The sequence below is a fragment of the Malaya genurostris genome, chromosome 3, assembly GCF_030247185.1.
Source record: "Malaya genurostris strain Urasoe2022 chromosome 3, Malgen_1.1, whole genome shotgun sequence".
Classification (NCBI taxonomy): domain Eukaryota; kingdom Metazoa; phylum Arthropoda; class Insecta; order Diptera; family Culicidae; genus Malaya; species Malaya genurostris.
The window spans coordinates 259,408,048-259,431,615 of NC_080572.1; the positions used below are offsets into that span (position 1 = coordinate 259,408,048).

At 37.0% G+C, this 23,568-nt stretch overlaps 1 protein-coding gene across 3 annotated transcripts in view; it reads right to left on the bottom strand.

Annotated features, from left to right (window-relative positions):
- Window positions 1-23,568, bottom strand: part of LOC131435086 (putative ferric-chelate reductase 1 homolog) — a 99,609-nt gene that overhangs the window by 6,939 nt on the left and 69,102 nt on the right. The window contains exon 1 of one of the 3 annotated variants that reach the window (XM_058602597.1): window positions 6,795-6,975. The exons of the other annotated variants lie outside the window; for them this stretch is intronic. The gene's annotated coding sequence lies outside the window, so the exon portion shown is untranslated. Of the gene's footprint in view, window positions 1-6,794; window positions 6,976-23,568 lie in introns of those variants that run through there. 3 annotated transcript variants of the gene reach the window in all.

Sequence of the window (23,568 nt, forward strand, 5' to 3'; positions counted from 1 at the left end):
CTAAAGTAAGACGATTATTTACGACAAAAAATAACCAACCACTTTTGCAGGAGTTTCTCTTTTTCTTCAATTTGCTTCCAATTACTTTAGTACTATTTATTTCGGATCCATAGTTTGAACATTTGAAATTTATGATTCAATTCAACCCAGGTAAACTACGTTGAAGGTGACTTTCTTAACCATACTTCTCCAAAATCTGACTCAGTTCGTCTTCTCATAGATAATTGAATCTATTCAAACAAAAATCACAAATGTCTTTATCACTTCATTAAGACCATTGGAGTTTCAATTTAATAATGGACCCTTTTAAGATTAGTTCTGACTCCAACTGCTTCCGTTAGTTCAATGTATAGAAACAACAGCTTATTTCATAATTTATAGCAATTACCCGTTTGGTTCAAATAATATTCTTAAGTAGAATTAATAATAAATGACGAAATACCTAATACAGTATTTAAAATATAAGAGTAATATGTTTTATTAAATTAAAATCGCTGTGCCCATATTAGTATTATATTAGGATAAGAATTCTATGTAAGATGATGTGATGCTACGGCGAAGAAAAAGTTATGTAAACTGCCTTAGGAAATAATCGTATTTATGGGGAAAAAATGGTAAAATCGGTCAATGACATCATTTCTTTTCAGTACACACAAGTCATTTTTTATGCGGGCCGCTTGAAAAAATCGCATGAAAATTCACACAACAACTCGCATAACGTAATAAATTCGCTTCAAACAAAACCGCATGAAAAGACAATTGAGTGTGTCTATTTTAGTAAGATTTTTAGGTAGATTTCACTATTTGTGAAAAGCTATTTTAACGGAAACAGTATAAATAAAATGGATTTGAGTGTCAATATTGATTGCAAATACGAAGTAAAGTGAACTGCTGCCAGGAATAATGAGTAACACCAAATGAAAATCCGATTGACTCAAAATTAAATCCAATACTGTTATATTAGCTTAAGTTATATTTGAAGGGGTCAGGGTCATTACACCGAAAACCATTTTGCCGAAAGCCATGTCGCTGAAAGTCATTTCGCCGAAAGTCACTTCGTCGACAGCCACTTCGTCGACAGCCACTTCGTCGACAGCCACTTTGCCGAGAACCATTTCGCCGGAAGCCATTTCGCCGAATGCCATTTCACGGAAAGTCATTTCGCCGAAAGCTATTTCGCTGAAAGCCATTTCGCCGAATAGGTCATACCGCCGAATGTTAATTCTCCGAAAAGGTCATTCCGTCGAATAGTAAAATTGTCCAAATATAGTATTTGAATTGTTTTGAAAATCTAAAAAAAAACGAAAGATGTTCACGCCCGTTTCGTTGACTAAAAATCGTACATCTGGAATATTTCCTATTTCAAATAAAGGATACTTCTATTTCCCCGTGTTTAATTCAGAAAGAACACACTCTTGATTGACTAATTGACTTTTTGAGCTTTCAACTGCTTTGCTTTGATATATCTACCAGACAAATTTTTGCGATACGATTCCGTTAGCAGAGCGCAAATGTCACATCGTCAAGAAACCTAACTTTAAGAAGAACGAGACGATTACAGGTTTGTATGCGAGATGCCACCGCTTCAAACGTCGCGTTGGCGGTCTGCTCCGCCGGCGTCGCCTTAACGGCTTTTTGACAAGGACAAAAACACTTCAAAGAATTCAGAACAAAATTCTAAAAATGATTTTGAAGCGTCCTCCCTGGTTTAGTACAAACGAGTAACACAGACTCACAAATATAGAACCATTAGATGCAATGTCACATAATATTATAAGCAAATTTCGACCAAAATCGATGCAATCTTAAATTGAATCGATTTGCTCTCTGTATTAGATAGTAAGTTAGTATATAAGTTCCTTTCCCCATTACACAATACAAGTTGGTTTACAAATGTTAGTTCAAATGATTCGGTGATAATCAAATTATGTATATAATACGGCTGAAAAGTCACCACTTGTGGCTGAACACCAAATTTTAATCTTATTAATTTAGGTTTAACTCATATTTCAAAAAATATTTATTTAAAAAAACAGCTTTTTTCAAGCGAGTCAACTTGACTTCGGTTATGTGGTTTCACCACATCAATTATCTAGGAGATACAAAGTCAAATAATTTTTTTTAGATGAAGAGCTAGAATTTGATTTCATTAATAATAATAAAGTGATGTATTCGGCTCTCGCGTTCACTTGAACAAGAACATTTGATTTTACTCGACGTTTCGATCATTAGTTTTGATATTTGTCAAATGAAATATTTTAACTTCCCAAGTAACATTTTTAATATTATTTAATACTTGTAGCTGTCTTCAATGCTACATCAAAAATCTTGCATCAAATCTTTAAACTCCACGAAAGCCTACTGAGACCCACTATAACAGCATATTCCTGGTAAGTGAACAGTTTATATAGCAAAGTGAAGAATAAGCATAAACCTGCGTTAAATCTCCAAATTCAGGAATGTTTTGAAACCAGTTTTACAATCAACATTAAATTTATTTGGATGGAATGAATTCCTCTATATATAAAAATTTTAATAATATTTTACTTGAATATGTGTGTCGGCTTTGAAAGCAATCAGTAAGAATATATTAGATTTTATTTACGAGTTTGATGCTTTTTTCGAATATAAAAACTTCATGCGCTTTAATGTAGGAATAGAAATGAGAATTACAACCAGTGCTGTGAAACTTCATTCAATTCAATTAAAACTGAATGTAGAACACATTGACGATCTCTCTAATGCAGTAAACTTCACTCTCTGACACACACAATGTTTGCTGACGGCCCGAACGAACAGCATTCAGTTCATCACTCGTTTCTCTTCAATCGAGGATCAGTTTAACCACCTTCAGTTGGTCTCTTGAAGTAACAAAATATCTCTTTCAATAGTGTGAGAGCGGCCTTCAAATGAGGTTCATGTAAACATTCGAATTGATTCAAGATAATAGATGAGAGACAAACCAGATAGCTGAAATATCAATCACAGAATACACATAAATTAATTGTTCCTCCTTCAGTTTTCATTTTTAAAACTTTACTCCATTTATAATTCTATTCGTTCGAACTTGCTTACTACCAAGAGCGAAGGCAATGAAGGAGCTACACTACTTGGCACTCGAAACTGAGCAAGCAAAACTTCAAATGACTAGGTACGATTAATCAACTGACGATCAATTCCGGGAGCTTCACTTGAAAATGGCAGCAAAAGTCAAATGAATTAGTAGGGATATGCTGACGGTCAGCGGCCATAAATTTCATTTTCATCTTATATTATTCGATTGAACATGAAATTCTACCGCACTGATTACAACTAATCGCCTTGAAATAAATGCAGTTTTTGCAAAAGTCTTCATGATTTATGAAAATTATTTTTTGTAATTGATCGTCATTTTTGTATAAATCTATTGCGTGGTGTCAAACTTGTGCATACGTTCTGAAAATGAATCATAAAAGTCCATTATATTTCCTCGTTTTTGTATTTCGAAGTTTATTTGGTGTCAATAAAGGCTATATCAAAATGGCGGCCATGAAATTTTCCTTAATGTAAATTACACTTAAGCTAGGAAATGATAAATCAATACGCCCACAGTAAATGTATCATAAATGTGCTTTAGAACCATCGAATTTGCTTTAAATGAAACTGTCATCCAATGATTCAAAGTTGTGAATATTCCACTATTTATAGCTAATGTACCAAAAGTCATCTCATTAGTAGAGTCGCAATATTATTTTATCGATTACTCGACTCTCAATTTACGAATTATGATAAAATCGAATACAATATCTTTGCATGGGCTCTAGGAAGCAATCTGGTCGAAAAACTAGTTCTAAAATTGTTTAATACTGCTACTATAGCGACGAATGCATTTATTTTTATCTTACCCTGCAAGACAATACATCGAACAGAGGCGGCAGATCTCACTCTAACTAATGGTTTTCGTATATGAGATGGCTACTGAAACTGAGATGACTACTGGAGCCGTTACCCTAATACGAATTATGGTGGAGGTGTATGTGAAGTAGGAAATTGAATATTACTTATCTGCTTATCACTTTAGGGGTGAACGGGGTTTTTCGTTCCTTCATTTCGAGCGCGGATTAAATTTTTTTGTTGTCATTATTTTTCATTAGAAACTACTTCAGTGTAAATTTTCGGTTCTTGAGATATGGTTACTAAGTAGGACATGTTATTTACGCAGAGGTAAAGGGTATGCATTTTAGTCCCTCAGGAATTGAATTGAAAAAAACAATATTATATTTTTTGTGTTCTTTTGAGCTCTCTATAAAACATCGAACGGAAAAAAATGTAATTAAATGCTATTTTACAATTTACTCAACGGTGTTGAAAATTAAATGCGCTTTAATCCGATATTAACAGTTTTTTTTTTAAATCTATCAAGCTGTTATTTAGTTATCGTAAAAAATTAATTATTTTTATAATCAGAAACAGTTAGTTACTCTAATAAATAATAGCAAATACATTAAAATTGAAGATTAATTAACCTACGGTTTTTTTTAATCTACGCTCGAAATGAAGGAACAAAAACGCCGTTTACAAGAGAAACTTCCCTTGAAGCAAACTTAGTGGTGAAATTATGTCCTTTGGAACTAGATATTGAGCTGGGCATTCGTTAAGAAACGTTTTCATTCACATGAGTTTTCATGCCTGAAAATCGAAACGTTCTTAGCTGCAGTAGATGTAGTCTGTTTTTCAATTAACTATCTATGACCTTGAAAGTAATAGCTAAGTAACTTCTTTTGACTGTTCTAGACAGCTCTGATGGTAACTTCAATAAGAATGCATCAGAAAACAATTTCTGATTTTGGTAATTTTTGTACCGAAGTTGCACTAATTTTAATATGACCTTTTTTTATCAAATTATTTCAAAGTAAAAATCAGCGCAAACATTTTTAAAAAGCATATACTTTTGGAAAGAAATTGAACTCGAAATCATCTATAATAACCATAAGCATCAAACCACCTTGCAAAGTGATAAACTCTTGGATCAGCTGAACATGGATGAGAATATCTTTCTCACAGGTTACATAGGAAATGACGAATGTTCAATTGACCAAACAAATTCTGCAAATAGTCAACCGAACTAAACAATGGAACACGATAAAAATCTTACCCGTCAGATGGAAACTAGATTGGTGATTTTGTGTGATTGCTCTTTTGAGGGGGAGTGTCATTGGTGCGAGACTTGTTTTCTTTTTGTTTTCTCATGGGGTGCTGATAAAAGTTAAACTATTTAGTTGCTCATGACTAGTACTAGTACTTTTCTTTACGTTTCGTCTTAGACTCGTCAGTGCAGAGCAGTTCAAAATGAACGGCTTAGTGCAAACTGTGTCGGCTGCTCGGCCATCCATTACTGTGTTAAGCAAAGCTGGGATTTTCCCTTACTGTGTTAAGCAAAGCTCTGGCACAGTGGACGACTTCTTTCTTCGCAACTCGTGGGATTTAAATGATCAAAACATTTAAAAAAATCCTTACATGGTTCGCTATAGGCGATTATAAGCCAATATATTTGGTTTCTTCTAGTTGTTGTACGATAAGTGCTGGAGATGGGGTGTTCATTACTCTAATTGATAATGGTTAGAGTGGCACAAATCAATCTTCAGCATAAACGTACAGCAACTATGAATCTATCCAGACTTCTGCAAGAAGATTCTATAGCTTTGGTTCAAGAACCATATTTCCAAAAGGGAAACTTCTACGTTGGAAAATTGTTAAACCCAGTCTTTGTTGCCTTCAACAAGACCGGTATGACTAATCCACGTGAAATGCCTCGAGCATGCATACTTGCAAATAGTGCTCTCGATGTTTCTCTCATATCGGAGCTCACAACTCGGGATATTTGTGCTGTCACAGTTGATATGACTATTGATGGCATAGACAGAAAATATGTCTATTGTTCGGCATATTTGCCGCATAACCAACCTTCGCCAAGCGATGACTTCAAAAAGGTTGTATCATACTGCTGCAAAAGTGATTTACCGCTTGTAATCGGCAGCGACATAAATGCTCACCATATCATTTGGGGCAGCACAGATATAAATTCGAGAGGCTCTGATATGATGGAATTTGTGAGCAGTACAAACCTGCACATAGTCAATGCAGGAAACCGTCCAACTTTTGCGAGAGCTGGAAGAGAGGAGGTTTTGGACGTAACTCTCTGCTCTCATAGAATTGCGCATGAGTTGGTGAATTGGCTCGTCTCCGATGAGCTCGAACCTTCGTTGTCTGATCATAAGTACATCTTCTTTGATCATTCAAACGTTAAATTTGATATTATCACATATCGTAATCCCAAATCTACAAACTGGGACCTCTATGAAGAGGGCTTGGCGACTAGATTTTACGGGTACCAACCAACAATTGAAACCCCAATTGATTTGGAAAATGTTGTCGACGAGACAAATTCACTCATAGTTGCAGCATATGAAGAGGCTTGTCCACTTCGGATTGTGCGAGCTACTAGAGGAAATCCTTGGTGGAATGCTGAACTTGCTAGACTAAGGAAACTATGCAGAAGAGCTTGGAACCACCGACGCAGAGATGGGTCGGAGGCATTCGTGTCGGCTCGAAGGGCTTACAAAAATGCTCTTCGATCGTCTGAGCGAAGTGGTTGGAAAAGCCTCTGCACAAATGTCTCTAGTCTCAACGAGGCTAGCAGATTAAATAAGTTACTTTCGAAGTCTAAGGACTTTAATGTCAGTTTCTTAAGAACTTCAGATGGTGAACACTTGTCTGATGAAGGTGATGTACTTCACTATCTTTTTAACACTCACTTTCCAGGATGTATGGATCCATCGCCGACAGCTCTTCCCGAGACTTCTTCAGGTAGTTACGATTCTTGGGCCCTTGCTCGGAGCGTTGTGACGATTGAATCGGTCAAATGGGCAGTTGAGAGTTTTGCTCCGTACAAGTCTCCTGGAAAGGATGGAGTTTTCCCAGTGTTACTGCAGAAAGGGTATGAACATTTCAAACATGTTTTGAAGAAAATACATACTTTTAGTCTTGCGACTGGATATATTCCAAGAGCCTGGCAGGAAATAATTGTCAAATTTATTCCCAAAGGCGGTCGCGACACTTATGAGGAAGCGAAGAGTTTCAGGCCTATCAGTCTAAGCTCATTTCTTCTTAAAACAGTGGAACGCATAGTCGATCACTATATCAGGAATGTTAGTTTGGGCGTGCATCCGTTACATGGAATGCAACATGCTTACCAGCGTGGAAAGTCCACTACAACCCTGTTACATGATGTTGTGTACAACATTGAAAAAGCTTTCTCACAAAAGCAATCTTGCTTGGGAGTTTTCCTAAATATTGAAGGTGCCTTTGATAACGTGTCTTTCAATTCAATTCTGGAAGCAGCCCGTGGTCATGGCATACCTTCAAGTATCACAAATTGGATACACGCAATGCTTAGCAATCGACTTATTTGTTCATCGCTTCGGCAAGCAGAGATTAGAAAGCTGAGTGTCCGTGGGTGTCCTCAAGGTGGTGTACTATCCCCACTTTTATGGAACCTAGTCGCTGATGGTTTGTTAAGGAAACTTAATAACCTTGGATTTCCGACTTATGGTTTTGCCGACGATTATCATATATTGATGACCGGTATAAGCATTAACACTCTCTTTGATTTAATGCAGCAAGCCCTGCGATCTGTTGAGCAATGGTGTTGTCAGGTTGGATTATCTGTAAATCAATGGTGCTTTTCACTCATCGTAGGATAATTACAGGAGCTCGTCCGTTGCAGTTCTTTGGTTCAGAGGTGAATGTGGTCGAACAAGTTAAGTACGTCGGGGTTATTCTTGACTCAAAACTGAATTGGTCTGCTCACATTGACTTCAGAATTAAAAGAGCTTGCAAGGCTTTCGGCCAATGCAGACGAGCTTTTGGAAAATCATGGGGACTCAAACCCAGATATATTCATTGGATCTACACAACTATTGTTAGACCAATTTTAGCATATGGATGTCTTGTATGGTGGCAGAAAGGAGAAGTCGTAACAGTTCAGTCAAAGCTAAATCATCTCCAAAGGATGGTCCTAATGGCAATGACAGGAGCATTCACGACAACTCCTACTGCTGCTCTAGAGGCGCTACTGTGTATTAAACCACTACATGTGTTCCTAATACAAAAAGCATTATCTTGTGCATACCGTCTTAGGGTTACAGGGCTTTGGAACAGTAACCCATTAGATTATGCTACCAGCCACACTCGCTTGTGGTCTCAAATGGTTACGTGGGATGAGTATTTACTCGCTCCTAGTGACCTAACTCTCACATGCAGTTTTCCTTTCAAAACATTCAATGTGAGCTATCCTCTTCGTGAGGAATGGTTGTCTGGTTGTCTGGAACGACAACTTGATGAACACATAGTTTGTTATACGGACGGTTCTCTGTTGAATGGTCGTGCTGGTGCTGGTGTCTACTGTCGTGAAATGAGGCTGGAGCAGTCTCATTCACTTGGTAGATACAGTACTGTGTTCCAAGCAGAAATCTACGCGATTCTGTGTGGAGTACAATCGGCACTTCAGCAGAGGATCTGTGGTAAGCGAATTTATTTTTGTTCCGACAGTCAGGCAGCCTTAAAAGCACTCAGTTCGAATGACTCACAGTCGAATCTAGTGATCGCATGTCGAACTCAAATTGAAGACCTCAGCATTTCAAATGCTGTTTACTCCTTATGGGTACCCGGCCATTCTGGTATTACTGGAAATGAATGGGCTGATGAGTTGGCTAGAGCTGGTGCAACGAATGATTTCGTTGGTCCTGAACCAGCTTTACCACTTTCAACAAGTTGGATAAAGCACAAGATTCGTTCTTGGGCTGCATCCAAACATGCCAGCTACTGGCGCAGCTTGCAAACTTGCGCTCAGACAAAAGCATTTCTACCAGATTTAAATCTGAAAATGTCAAAGTGTCTACTGCATTTCTCCAAGCATCATTGCAGTATTCTGGTCAGAGCTCTGACTGGACATTGCAAACTCAATTATCACATGGCTACTATTCAACGTGCTGAGTATTATTCGTGTGATTTGTGTGAATGCGATTATGGTACTTCATATCATCTGATATGTAACTGTCCCGCATTGACGCAGCTACGCATCCGGGTTTTTGGTTCTCCATACATCTTTGAGTCTGTGTATGCGGAGCTAAAATTGAAGGATATTCTCTCGTTTCTCACCCAATGTGGTAAGGAGCTATAGTCAGAAGGGTTCATCGTAACCCTTCTGTATTCACCTTAAATAGAGTTTAGCAGATTGTTTGGCATCCTTTGGGGGGTACCGAATTTACTTCTGCTCGTACATACTGCGAATCGTTCTGCATTCTTCCGGGAGTGCAGAATGGTGTCGCTTTTGTAAGATCTCTAAATCCTCTCGGGGGTTGGAGGTTTTATTAACAGCAGACTGTTCGGGACCTCGTAGAGGTTCAGAATTTACTTCTGCTTTTATGTGTTTTTGTGTCGTCAATTTTTCCCATCCTCCTAGTCCAACCCTTACCATTTCCTTTCAATCCTTCCCTCTTATATATCGGGAAAATGATGCTAAAAACAAATTGATGGCAAGGCACAAATCTCCAAATATCAAGGGGAACGTGCCATTTGAGCCAATTTGTTCTGATTCCTGATAGACTCGTCAGTGCAGAGCAGTTCAAAATGAACGGCTTAGTGCAAACTTAAACAGTTCAACTTGAACCACTAAACGGACGTAAAGTTAAAGCTATTCGCAAAACACATAATAATTGGCACCGAAGTGTTTTGCAAATAGCATTAACTTTACGTCTGCTTAGCGGTTCAAGTTGAACCGTTTAAATTTGCACTAAGCAGTTCAATTTGAACTACTTTGCACTGACGACTCTAAGACGAAACGTAAAGAAAAGTTAAAACGGTTATGTGCCCTAAGCACAAACTTAGGTTAACCCCAAAATGATAGTACTTGTAGTTTTAAGCTGAGAACATATTCACATGGAATAAATACTGAACTTTTGGTAAGCTTAAACGTGGATTTTTTCAAGAAATTTTGGTTTGGTCCGATGGTTTGAGAGTTGAATGAAACTTTAGTGCATTACAATATTGAACAATCTCATCCATGAATCCAAATCGTAACAACGTAAATGAATAATCCTTGTGTTCGTTCCATGATTGGTAATTGGAACTGACAAAACAGAACCCATTTGCTCTGTTTTTTTTTCAGTCGTATTTATTGTTATTCTGTGCTCAAGTTCATGAATCGATGACAAATGCACTCGAAGTCAGAGCGTATTGTTCAGGAGATTGAAGAAAATTGATAATGACAATCGAAATTTTAGCTTCGTTAATAAAAAGTAGCTAGACATTCTGATCTTTAAACTTGAACTGTTTGTATAAAAATGTGAAAAATATTACATTCCATTTCTTCGCTCTATAAATTTAAGCTTTCACTAATTTGTTGTCATTTTATGATTAGGAACTATGCACTCAAACTCAACTAAGGTTTATTGAAAAATTTACGAGACATTTCCAATTATCTGGAAGTTTTCATTTTAATTTACGTTATTTGTTTATTATGATATTATTAGCACATTAACCACACTATCACTTTCCGATCATGTTTCATCAGTTTATGTGGAAGTCAATATAGGTGAGATTTAACACTCAATCAATTGTAAATGTTGACGTAACATCCACGCAAACCGTACTACTCTAATAAATATGAATCCCGAATGTATCAATAAAAATTCTCCCAATAACCTCCAACATAAATCATTCAATGGACCAACCTTTTTACGATAACGGGAACTGTGCTACTCACGACCTAACTGGTAGAACGATTCCTACAGTAAGTGGTTGAAACAATTCCACCACAAAAAAAACTACAATCAGTGCACCGATTAGCCGAAACACCACCGCAACCACGCTCTGCTCGATACTGACCCAACGGTAAATCATCATGTTGAAGCGACCATCTCGACCCGGGTGTTAGGAAGTAACATAGCGAAACATGTGTTCGAAAAAGGAATCGGTCAAGTGGATGAAAACAGCCCCAATTTCCTCCATTTCAACTCATAACCTCACGACACCAATCGCGACAATTTTTTTTTATTTGTTGAGCCGGTTTCCATTCACTCACTCTCTTGGACGGTTTGTTGAGAACGGATATCACGTGCCTACATGGCATTAACAGTCGGAAAAGTTCCACCACCAGTCGCTCACCAGACGGGTAAATATGCAACTTACATTTTAGAACAATGACCAGCCGGAAAAAAATCAGGCCAAGGATTTAGGAATAATTTAGTGAATTCTTGATGAAAATAGATTGTTTGTTAGAGAGGGCAGTTGAAGTAACGGGTTGAATTGATAATACATGGTCATTTGATCATAGCGAATCAACCTTTAATTTGATTTACGCCGATTTTAAAATACATGCTTACCTAAGAATAAATTAAAACTGTCCCATTTATGATTCGACTCGTAGCTAACAAAAATTCGGCACAGAATGGATGTTCCTTTAAACTCAAATTCAATATGAACTAGTACCGCATGAACCATCACACAACGAAGCTAGACCACACAATAACGCATTTTACGTGAATGAAGCTTAACAAAAGTTTATCTTCCTCACCGGTTTTCCTCAGTAAGAAACGCTTACTGATGACGGTGCCAGAAGCGTATCCGTTCGGGAAGTAAATTTAATGATACTGAACACATGCCGACGGTGGAACCGACGTGAACACGGGAAGATGACTGTGCTTCGGCGAACATGAAGTTCATGCACAGATGATCTATTATCTAGAATTTTATACAATGCTCAGGGTACGTAAAATTATAGGAAATAATAAATCTTGCATGAAGCGAACATAACAATCAACCGACATACACACACTCACACATGCAAGCCAGCAAGCAAGGTACGGCTGCAAAAGTCGAAACTGGAGCACCAAACCTTCCAATAACGGCTACTGATCTCCTGTAAATCGAAAAATAATAGTTCATGAGTGCACCGACCCTGCTAATACTGACCCCCTTTTATGCTTCTTTCCATTTAGTTTAATCATCAGTCATCATTTTTTCTCCCATCCGACCAGTAGTGCTCCATTATATTAAAATAATTTGATTGACTGCCATGCGGAAAAATGGCTTCCAGAGAATATCTCCAGTGGACTGAACATAAGCATGACCGTAGCAGCGCTGTCATCAGTTCATGACTTGTTTGCCTTCAATTTATTTGCTCTACAAACACACGACGGAACGCACGGTTGATGTCCACCTGTCGAACGATGTAACGTTGCCTACACAGTTGCGGTTTGTGAGATTGCTTGATGACTGTGTAAGTTATTGTAATGGAAGGGTAAATTCGCAGTTCTGGCATGGCATTTTAATACGAAGAATTAGAGCGATTCCATGAACCCATCATTAGATTCAGAATTCCTCGAGTGCAGTTCTCTTTGGATTTACAGTTTCCTTGAACAATTCTTCACAATTCAGTTAACACATTTGATTGAATTCGCGAATGCAGTGACAAGCGATACGGCTAGCATGAAAGGATTATATTCATTCCACTTTAAGCAGAAGTGCTCACACGCAGGGAATTTACTAGTTGAATAAAATGTTCGTCAGAAATCAACGTTGCGTGCGGCTTTGCGTGTATGAATTATCATTGGAGGCAAGTTGACATTTTAGTACCATTCTACAAGCTCAAAAAGCTCTTGAGAAATGCCTAAACTGGTCGTTGGGTGTGGATTCGAATGAAGCGTACCTGGTTAGGAAACAATACTATCAACTGTATATGATCAGTTCGCTTTCACATCTCATCCAAGTCAGTCGATAAAATAAAACCGCTTACGTTACGAAAGAAACCAAATACAGTATTGTGTAGCGAACAATAGAACGACCTCGAAAATGAGTGAACCAAACGAACAAAAGCTACCGCCGGTACGAAAGAATACAATTATTGTTGACTTCAGGCAGTGCGAAATTCGACCTTCGATACGAGAACTTGAAGGTTTGCTTAAGGAGCAAATGCATCTTGACATTTACTTCAATGCAATAAGACGAATAATGTTGTTTACATCCAGTTTTATAAAGAGTTGGATGCAATTCAATTCGCAATAGACAATAATAATGTGCATTATGTGGAGCACGAGAATATTAAGTACAACATTCCAGTATATATGGAATATAGTGCTATAGAAGTGCGTGTGCATGATCTTCCCTCAAGCGTCATCGATCCTTATATTCGTAAAACTATGTCCCAATACGGAGAGATTCTCTCTATCGAAAAAGAAAAATAGAAGAACTTTTTCCCCGGTATTCCAAATGGCGTATGTTTGTTACGCATGCGCTTGAAAAGGCCTATACCTTCTTATGTAACTTTCGGTCAGGATACAAGAATTCCGTGCAAATCACTTGTTACCTATGATAATGAGATGGCCACATGTCAATATTGCCAAAAAGCTGTTCATTACGGTAAGCCATCTGATAAACTGGACAAGGAGACAACTACACCAAAGGACAACGGTTCTTCCTTCACACCAACCCCAAGCAACCCCAGTACACCTGTGACAGCCACCAACAACAGTGAAGTATCCCTTTTCAACAAAACCATCCAACGTAACCCCTATAGAACAAAGTACACCAGCTGCAGTTAACAGCTTACCATCCAACCAACCAGCAACTGCAAACAATGTACAACAAGGCGCATCTACAGCAACTAGCAACGAAATCAACAACAATACCACGGCAATGGCTCTCCCCCTATAAAAAGGGTGACAACGAGATCCAATACAAAAAAATTTTTAGCTAAAAACATAGCTCAATCGGCCACGTAAAGCTTGTACGCAAATAGGCCTGATTAAAAATATCTTTCATTTAAAAAAAAGGGTATATGATGCAAAGTACTTCTCAGAGCATCCCGGAACATTTAATCTGCTAACAGAAATTCGATCGTTCGAAAGGGCAGTGACTCGAATCATCCAAACCATATTTTTTGCGTCTAGGAAGAGGAAAATGGCATCGCCACCTTGGACTAGTAACCTCAATCTTCCGTCACAAACATTATCGAAAATGTCTACGCTATCATAAATGGGAAACCAACTGTTATATTTATTAACAATTTGAAGTAACAATCTCGTGAAATTCTGAAGATTTGGCATTTTCTTCCAACAAGTTGAGCTCGTCAAAAGCAAGCCTCGAGGGGCTTGGGTCATTCTCAATTGTAGTGATAACTCCACGAACTAACAGCACCGAAACTTTATATTGCATTACATTGTAAAAAAATAATTGAAATAAATACTTTGGTTACATTCGAGATTCTTGAGTTGTTAAATAAACGGTAGTTGCAAGATTGTCCATGTATCCAAGATAGATACAAACCATGTTATGCAGATGATTAAAAAATATTAGCCCATTTAGCTTGAATATCATACGTAGAAGTAACAGGAGCGCAGGCTAACGCTATGCCAATTCACACTTCATATTGCACGAATCACTTCGGTGTGTCGAACTGATAAAAAAGTCAGAGTCTTGGCATTACATTCCTTTTGTGGAATTTGGCCTTTCTGTTTCAACAGACTTCGCAGCCGATTCTTAGTGTACAGAATCATTGCATGGCTAGTGCTATGGATCATACTCGGGGACTCGAACATACGACCACTGGCTTGTGTGACCAGCGTCCTGTGCATTGAACCGCCAACCCGGGACAATCGATGCGTAGTGGAAATTCAGCATCGATATATCTTCGAAGATTCTTCTCCCTTTCGATTGTCTCTTTGGTGATATTTCTGTGAGAGAAAATTCGTTCTAATGGTTCACTGACACAAAAAATCACTTGTGAACGTCGATTGAATGCTTTGACATCAAAAATATTTTGTCCGGCTGTTTTTCGCCGTTTAAAATTTATTAACCGACTTTTTGTCTTCAGTATTCGTTCAATTTTAAATAACTCCCGAGGCTGAAGTCAAAACCATAGAATTAGAAAAATCCGAATTCGACTAGATAAATAATCGCTGACCCGGCTCAAAGCAAATTTTCGTAAATGTTCAATAATTGGGCTCAAAACTGCAGTTGAAACAGAAATTAAAAAAAACTACAAGGATCAGCCGCATGGGGTTGTTCGAGCCATTGATGTGGAACAAGGCAACCAAAATTTTTGATCTACAATCAAACAGTTCAATCAATCGTCACACTTTTGAATCCGCAAGTCTGCTTATGTCGTTTTCGGTTTTGAACTGCACTACTCCGGTGCAGTGCTATACTGAGCCGTGAATAAACGAACAAAAATTACGAAAACAAAAACAGCATCCATTGACTGCAATAAACGATTCCATTGCACAGAACTACACCGAACTTTCGATGAGTGCTACACCAGTGGTATCGGTGCAGAAAACGTGTAGTGTAGTGCAATTGGTAAAAACGAACGGTTTAAGTGCTGCTTTCGCTACACCGGTGTAGTGCAATTTAAAAACGAAAGCGACATTAGATTGATCATGATTATGAACCAACACAGAACATTGTTTGTTTTATAGCCGACAAAATTACACCAATATCCTAAATTTATGCAATTATATCTTCGTACATACTTGCGATACGATTTTGATATTTAAGCTTTTCCTCGCCAAGCTTGTATTCAAGTTTTGTATGCAAGTAGTTATTTTTATAGAGTTAAATTTCTCTACCATTCTGCGATTTCGGTTGAAGCGATAAACTATTTCTCATTATCAATCGAGTTCATCTGATATAAATTAGAAATTAACCTTAAACACTCAAAACTTACCCTGGGTAGTTGTAAATTTCTCAGGCGAAACGACATAACATGGAATTTCATCCGAGCTTGCATGACACAAGATCAGAGCTGTCTAGCAAAGCAACAACCTATCTCTAGCATGCTACGCATGGGACTGAAACGTTAGCTATAATTTTGCTTCTATTTATAGATTCGCGTGCTTCCAACAGCTTCGCTTTTGCATCGATTGACCAATCAGAGCGATACTTTCCCTTTGATATACCGCTTACTACTTCAAAACCGTCGTCTATGGCAGGGAAATCCGATATGCCGGAGATTCATAGCAGACGAAATAGGACACTGCTCGCTACTAATCAAAATTTCAATCATTTATAATTGAAAATACGTGGCTTGATACATTCAAATCGAATCTTAGAAATATTTCCAATCAAATAATGGAACAATATTAATAATTGATACAAAATATACTGAGCTGTAAGTGTTTAAAACCTGACCACATTCTAAAGGTGTTGTAACGTGTATTTTTTCTTGAGTTTCTGATTTGCACCCCTATAAAAAAATAGAGATGTGTTCCACATGAAAATAGTAAAAAGTCGCATAACAAACATTCGAATTGTAATATGTCGTTTATATCTATCATCAAACACTTAAAAATCATTTAGACAATAGTATTGACAGTTGCTTCAGGATGAACCAAGTAATATCTCTGATCATGTAGCGATAGTCTTCAACTACCTCCGCTCTTCCCGTGACCATGAAACCACTACATAAGCACTTCTTTTCACATAATTAACATTCGATCACAGTGGCGCCCGTTTTGCAAAATTCGTCATGCCACCAACAGGAAGTTCACTAGAGAATCGTTTACTAGCTTTAACACCTACCAATCAAACATCTATCCTTCAACACAAACAACTGTTCCGACACTTCCGCCAATCTAATTTTCACATCATCGAATCATTGTACAATTGAGCCAACGACAAAGACGGCGACGACGACAATGAAAACGACGTTTAAATCAGTGTAATGTACCTATTCCCCTTCACTCACACACACCGCCAACGCAACGCAATTTAAACCGGCCGGTATATGCAGCATTTAACAAGGTGGGCATTCCCCGGATCGGTCGGAACCCATTCGCAATATCTGAGATCACTTTCAACTTTTGTGAGCTTTATTATTGCTCGTTTGGTGCACATTCTAGCGTCGTAAATTTACCTTCTATATGGTTGAGAATCTAACAGATAGCTTTCTATGCTAATTATGAGTATCACACAATAATCATAGCGGCAGTACCGACGCTACCTTGAACTTGTGTTGAAAACTGTAGCCAAGTGCCTGCTGGAGCCGATTGGATTAATAACAGTAAACCGTGTGGAAACAAAAGCGTTCGCATTGTTTGGCTGACTCATTTTTTATTATTTTTGGATCGTCTAAAGTGCAAATCGATATTGAGTGGCTCTTTAGCCCCATAGTTAAGCAATTGATACCGACAATTTGCTACTTTAATAATAGCTAGCTCGATGCGGAAGAAGCGTTTACTTCCCGGCGGAAAATTGAAACATTCGACTGGTTCAGGTCACTACTGGGCTAGCGGTTCTTTCTACTGAAGCACCACATTCCAGTCCACACACGGTTACGGTTGGTTGCGTCTGACTATGAGAGGTTCGAAGTGGGTTTTGTTCTTGGATTTGAATAGATACTCACCAACCACAGAAACTAGCAGACCAAAGCGGACCATGCTAAGAATAATCAATCTACAGTAATGGAGTGAAAATTCAATTTGACTCCAAATAGTTCGAGGCGAGTGGATCCCATTCGAATTTTGTTCTATCCTTTCCGAAGCACACTCACCGGCATTGGCTTAAAGATTGCCAAGAGAGCTTTATTGACGAATTTAGTCACGTTTGCGGTGTCGCGTCGTTTTCGTACGGTGTGAATTAATTTAAAACCCAGGCGCAATATTGGCGCTCGCAATGCTCGTGTCGAGAAGCATGAAATAAACGGATCAATATCAGGCTAAATTTGTATTCTGAAATAAGATTTCCAAACTCGAAGAAAACGAAATTTCGTTGCGGCTGAGTGCGTTATTAGTATTGTTTTTTCAACCCTAGTTTTAACCAATTTGGTTGATTGTTATTAAGTACATACTATCAACGGACAATCTATCGATGTTTGGTACCTTTGTCATATTCCGTTGATGAGTTTAATATTCTACATAAGGGAAAAACCGGTTGTGTAAAAATATCTGTAAATGAAGAAAGCTCTATGTCTCTCTTCTGGTTTTAATTGTATATATAAATTATGACAATCAGAACGTGCTTGAAGCAGAACCCATCGCACACTGATTTTCGTTCAAGTTGGCATTTTTGAAGTACATTTTCCATGATGGAATTGCAAAAACCTACAAAAGAATGATGCTATAACTTTAAGACGATTGTAACTTAGGAAGTAAGAAAATAAGCTACCTTATGAAATTTAAACCCCCAAAAACTGTTAACGTGAATTTTGTCGCGTTTCGCCTTCGGCTCATCAGTGCTTAAAGCAGTTCAAATTGAACTGCTTTAAGCACTGATGAGCCGAAGGCGAAGCGCGAAGAAATAGAAACCAAATACACCCAACCCTCCGTTTACGTAAACTTTTTTTACGTTACCTCTTTTTACGTAACTCTTTTTACGAACAAAATCCCAAATAACGTAAACTTTTTTTACGAACCTACTTCGTTAGAAGAGATTTTTGCATAACAGGAAAATCATTTCCGGCTCATTCACATTCCATGGAAATTATTACAATTACTTGGAACGGGTTTTATGAGTACATGGTGGAAAACAATGTTCTTAATTACAAGATGGCGACTTCCGATTTATTGATATTTCTTGGAAACCTTTAGAATATGGGTATTTTCGGAACGGTTTTCATGAGTAGATATTTACATTTTTTGAAGCAGTAACATAGTATAATATCTGCAGCAGATCTAAATTATAGCCGGATTTAGTAAAAAACGTGCTTAATCCACCTAGCAGTGAGATGATACCTTTTTTCATCAATCCGCATGTGTTTTTTACATGAATATTATTCTGTGTTTTAGTTCTCATCACATTATTTCAATGACCGTCGTTTTAAGCGGCAGTTTGAGATTTTATTCTCTCATTACCCTGTAATGTCAAAACTGCAAACTGTGACAATGGATTGAACATTCCATGCGATGTCGAAGTAAGTTAAGCTTCAGAGTTTTTGGTCATAATTTACGGTACTTCCAGAGCCGGTATTTAGGAACCAGCATAACCGAAAACTTCCGAATCGATAACTGAATACCGCTAAAACTGAAATAAATTTATTTGGTTATCGACTATCCAAATCTGCAAATCCGTTAAACCTGAATAATTTATGTGAAATGGACATTTTTATACAAATCATCCTGTATCTTCTAAAGTCGGATCTGACTAAAGATCAAGATGTTTTATAGGATTCTTTCATTCGAATCTTAACCATCTTCGGTTTAACTTTGTTGGATAGCTATTACCGTGCGAATTCTATATTGTCAAAAAACTGAAAATTTTGACATAAATGTTGAAGTGTGTTATTAAACATTAAATATATTTGTATTGCTAACGTGTCTAATCGCTCTAGCAAACCTTTCAATACATGACATAGCAAATCTATTGGTTTTCAATGAATGTTGATTTTGTAAATTTGACAATTTTTCCCTTGCTAAAACATTTACCATACCGACAGTCAGTGTTGGTGATTGCCGATAATTTGACAGAAGCTACTCGATATTTTTCTATATTGTATACACCGTTTTCAATCCGGTAGAAGATGCTACAAGAACTCGTGTCTCTCAATGCATGAACCGTGAGAGAATTTTTCTACATTTCTTCGCTGCTCTTCATATTCTGAGTATTTCACGGCCCTTAAAAAATTACAGTCTAATAATAACCGGTGCTGTGTGGAATTTACCAAGAGAGATTCGCAAGTTGACAATCATCGCAGAAAATCTAATCGATGATTGGACTTGATGATTCTCATACTAGCTTGCAATATTGTGTGGAGCATTCACATACATTTTCATAGACACAAATTATACAAAAGTTATATGCTCATAGTTAGAATAAACGGCGATAGTAAAATGATTCTTAGACGGGTCATCGAGAGAAATTCGCTCTCGCACTGGTATTCATTCTATGTTAAATAAACCATGCCGGTTTATTTGTTGCTTTCGTCTCTCTTTGATGGCACTGATTGAATCGTGTGAAGAGTTGCTAGGGAGCGTTCTTTGATACGATAAAAGCCATCCTTGCCGAAAGTGTTACACGATCAGTATCCAAATTTCAATCTCTAAAGATTCAATTCTTCATTATGTTATATTATATTATATTATATTATATTATATTATATTATATTATATTATATTATATTATATTATATTATATTATATTATATTATATTATATTATATTATATTATATTATATTATATTATATTATATTATATTATATTATATTATATTATATTATATTATATTATTCGCTCCAGAAAACTTACTGGTTGGAATGCATTGATCAATCAACGTGTTATGAGTGGTTGAAACGGTTCAAAATGACCATTTTGGAGTTTAAGCCAGCAGTGTTCCGAAATCCCGATTTCATGTTGTAGATGAGAAAGTTTGTAGTTTACGAAATTCAGTCACTTCACGAATTATGTTCTTCTGAATTGTGTCATATGTGGATTTGCAGTACCAGTAAATATCAAATCTTTCTGCAGTGTAGATTTATCATTAGAAAAAGAAGGATTTATTAAAATATTCCTAAACACAAAAAAGCAGTTGAGTAGTATCACAGACATAACTGGAGTACGTGAATACGAATAAAAATGATGATCGTACGTATTAGTTGATTGTGTAAATTTCGCAACTTTTATTGATTCACTTTCCGATTTGTAACGGTGCATTCATACTAAAGATTGACTTATTGGCTACCAATATTTTCTACAACACAATTAAATGACGCGGAACAAATATGAGTACAAAAATAACAAAACACAGAATTTTGATGTCGACTATTTCATTTCGGATTTGCAGATTTCAGTGAAAAAAAACTTTAAAAATGCTTTATGGGATTAATTTCTAGCATTCAGAAGGGCCAAATTGTGGAATTCTCTACGATATTAAACACTATTAGGAGCATTTTTCTCGAATGCGACGCAGTCAAATGCTGGTCTTATTCGCACTCGTTTGTTGTGAATTTTGCACTGCGAAAATATCACAAAGCTAATTAAATTATTCTAGATTTGCACTTAACTGATTATCTCCGATTTGCAAAGAAACAACCTTTTTAGGTCTTTAGATAACATTTGCAGCCATTATTAGGGCTGATTTTGCATAATGTTTCCCGTCGTTGTCCACGTCCAGCAGCAGGACGACGCAATCGCTCTTTTTTTGAAGAAAAACTGGCTTTGTGAACGAACGTCCCGCAATTGAATCGATACTGAACTGAGTTCCGGACACTGGAACTGGAACTGAGCTCTAGACCTGAACCAACTGGAATGATAGATTTACATAGTAGAAAAACTTCGTATAGTTCTTTGGAAATATATTATTAATTCTATAAAGAACCGATTTATAGTATTCAGAAGCTGGACATTTGTTCAAGAACCTCAAGAATTTAATTTCCGAAACTGAATTTAGCTCCGAAATCCAGTTCCAGAATTCAGTTTCAGCATACAGGCTCCGAATTCTGGAACAAAATTCTAAATTTTGTTTCTGAGTTATTTATGGTTAACTCCCACTGTTTAAAATTTAATCACAAATTTCTGATCATATTTCCGATAGCTTGTAGAAAAAAATATGTTATTGGGTTAAGTACAATGTGAGATTTTCATGATTGAGTTCTACCCATTCTTGTATAGGGTAAATTTTGCAAAGGTGTCCCTTAGTTAAGGAAATCATATTCACGACAAAAAGCACGCCAAGCTTAACAAGTCGACCTATTCAATACCAAAACCGAAATTGTTGTTGTTGAAAGAAAAATGAAAAGAATATCAGTTTACAGCTTTTCTTCATGACAACGCTCGGTCACGTGTGGCTGTCAAAGACTATTTGCATAATGGTAGATGAGAAATTTTTGTCACATCTGTCTTAAAGTCCTCACTTCCCACTACTCGATTACCACGTGTTTCAATCGATACGGTATGCTCTCTCCGGAACACGCTTAATCTCTGTCGATTCTCTTTAGGGAATAAAAGATAAGAATTTTGTTTTGTTCTGATTTGGGGCTGTCCATAAAAGACGTCACGCCGCAAGGGGGAGAGGGGTGTTTCATAAAACGTGACCTTTTGTGACAGGGGGTAGGGGGGGGGAGGTTTTTGGAATGTGACGTCCAATATTTTCAATGAGCGCATTTTTAAAATACCTAATTATATTACTGCTTTGCCCTATTTCCTGATAAAATCTCCACAATAAACGTTTACATTCTATAGGAAAACGTGTATTTGTTGATGTAAAAGCTTCTTCTTGTAAATTCGGAAATGAGTGATGCAGGAAATCATTTCTGTTGTGATCAGCAAAAGTGCACGGAGGAGCAAGTAAATTAGCGAAATTAATCAATTTTGCCAAATATGAGTAAAAAAGAAAAAAATGCCTTCAAACGGTTTAACTTAAGTTATGCACTGACAATTTTTTCAGTAATTTGATTTTCTAGCATTGATAATAGTATATCATAAGAATTTCTCTTATCTGATTCTGATGCAGTTTATTCAATTGTACTCCATTTGAAAAAGGGCGGGAGATCAACGATTTCAGACGTAGATCATGTCATGTCTTATCTTGATCATATGTGATTTTCCTCCACCAACATCAAAGCTTATGGAATCATCCAATGATTGAACTAACATAAATCAAGAATCATTTTAGCTTAAAATCACTACCCATTGTGTGACGGAAGATCAGTACCGATATTGATCGATGTGATTTAAATTTCACTGATCAACTAATAATGAAAAGATTTTCCGGCAGTGATCTCGTTTTTATGAGGTTTGGTCTTTATTTTCTCAGCCCTGTACACTAAGGAAATATTATTCTTTACCTAAAACAATAATATATCTTTGTACCCCTAGGAGGAATAAAACAGATGATTTAAATGTTTCATCAATTCCAACCAAATACTTTTGTTAATTTATATAATTGATATTAAAAAAATAATTCCGATGATTTTGTAGTTTTAGGGATATTTTTTAATCTAATGACAGCATGTAATAAATCGATTTTTCCCTCATATTTGTATGGTTTGTCATACATATTGAGAATGTATTGAGATGAATTTTATTTATTTTGAATTCGTGACATGTGACATAGGGGGGGTGGGGGGTCTTTGCTTTTGTGACAATTTGTGACAAAGGGGGGAGGGGGAGTAAAAAATCGTCAGAAAAAGTGTGACGTCTTTTATGGACAGCCCCTTTGGGAAAAGTTTGAGTTTCAAATATACAATTTATTTTTACCTTTCTCATATAGAAAGGCTAGGCAAACCGACTTTTTAGGCCGAATGTCATATACCATTCGACTCAACTCGACGAACTGAACAAATGTCTGTCTTTGTGTGTCTTTATGTGTGTGTGTATGTGTGTATGTATGTGTGTATGTAACAAAGATGTGCACTCGATTTTCACGAACTCAGATTCAAATGAAAAGTATCTTGGTTGCTATAAAATTTTACTCAAATTATACTTCCGGTTCGGGAGTATCAGAGTAAAATAGGCAAAATAATGAAGAAAAATCGCACTCGATTCTCTCCAACGATGATTCAAATTACAGGTCTTATAGTCCCATAGGCTGCTATTGAA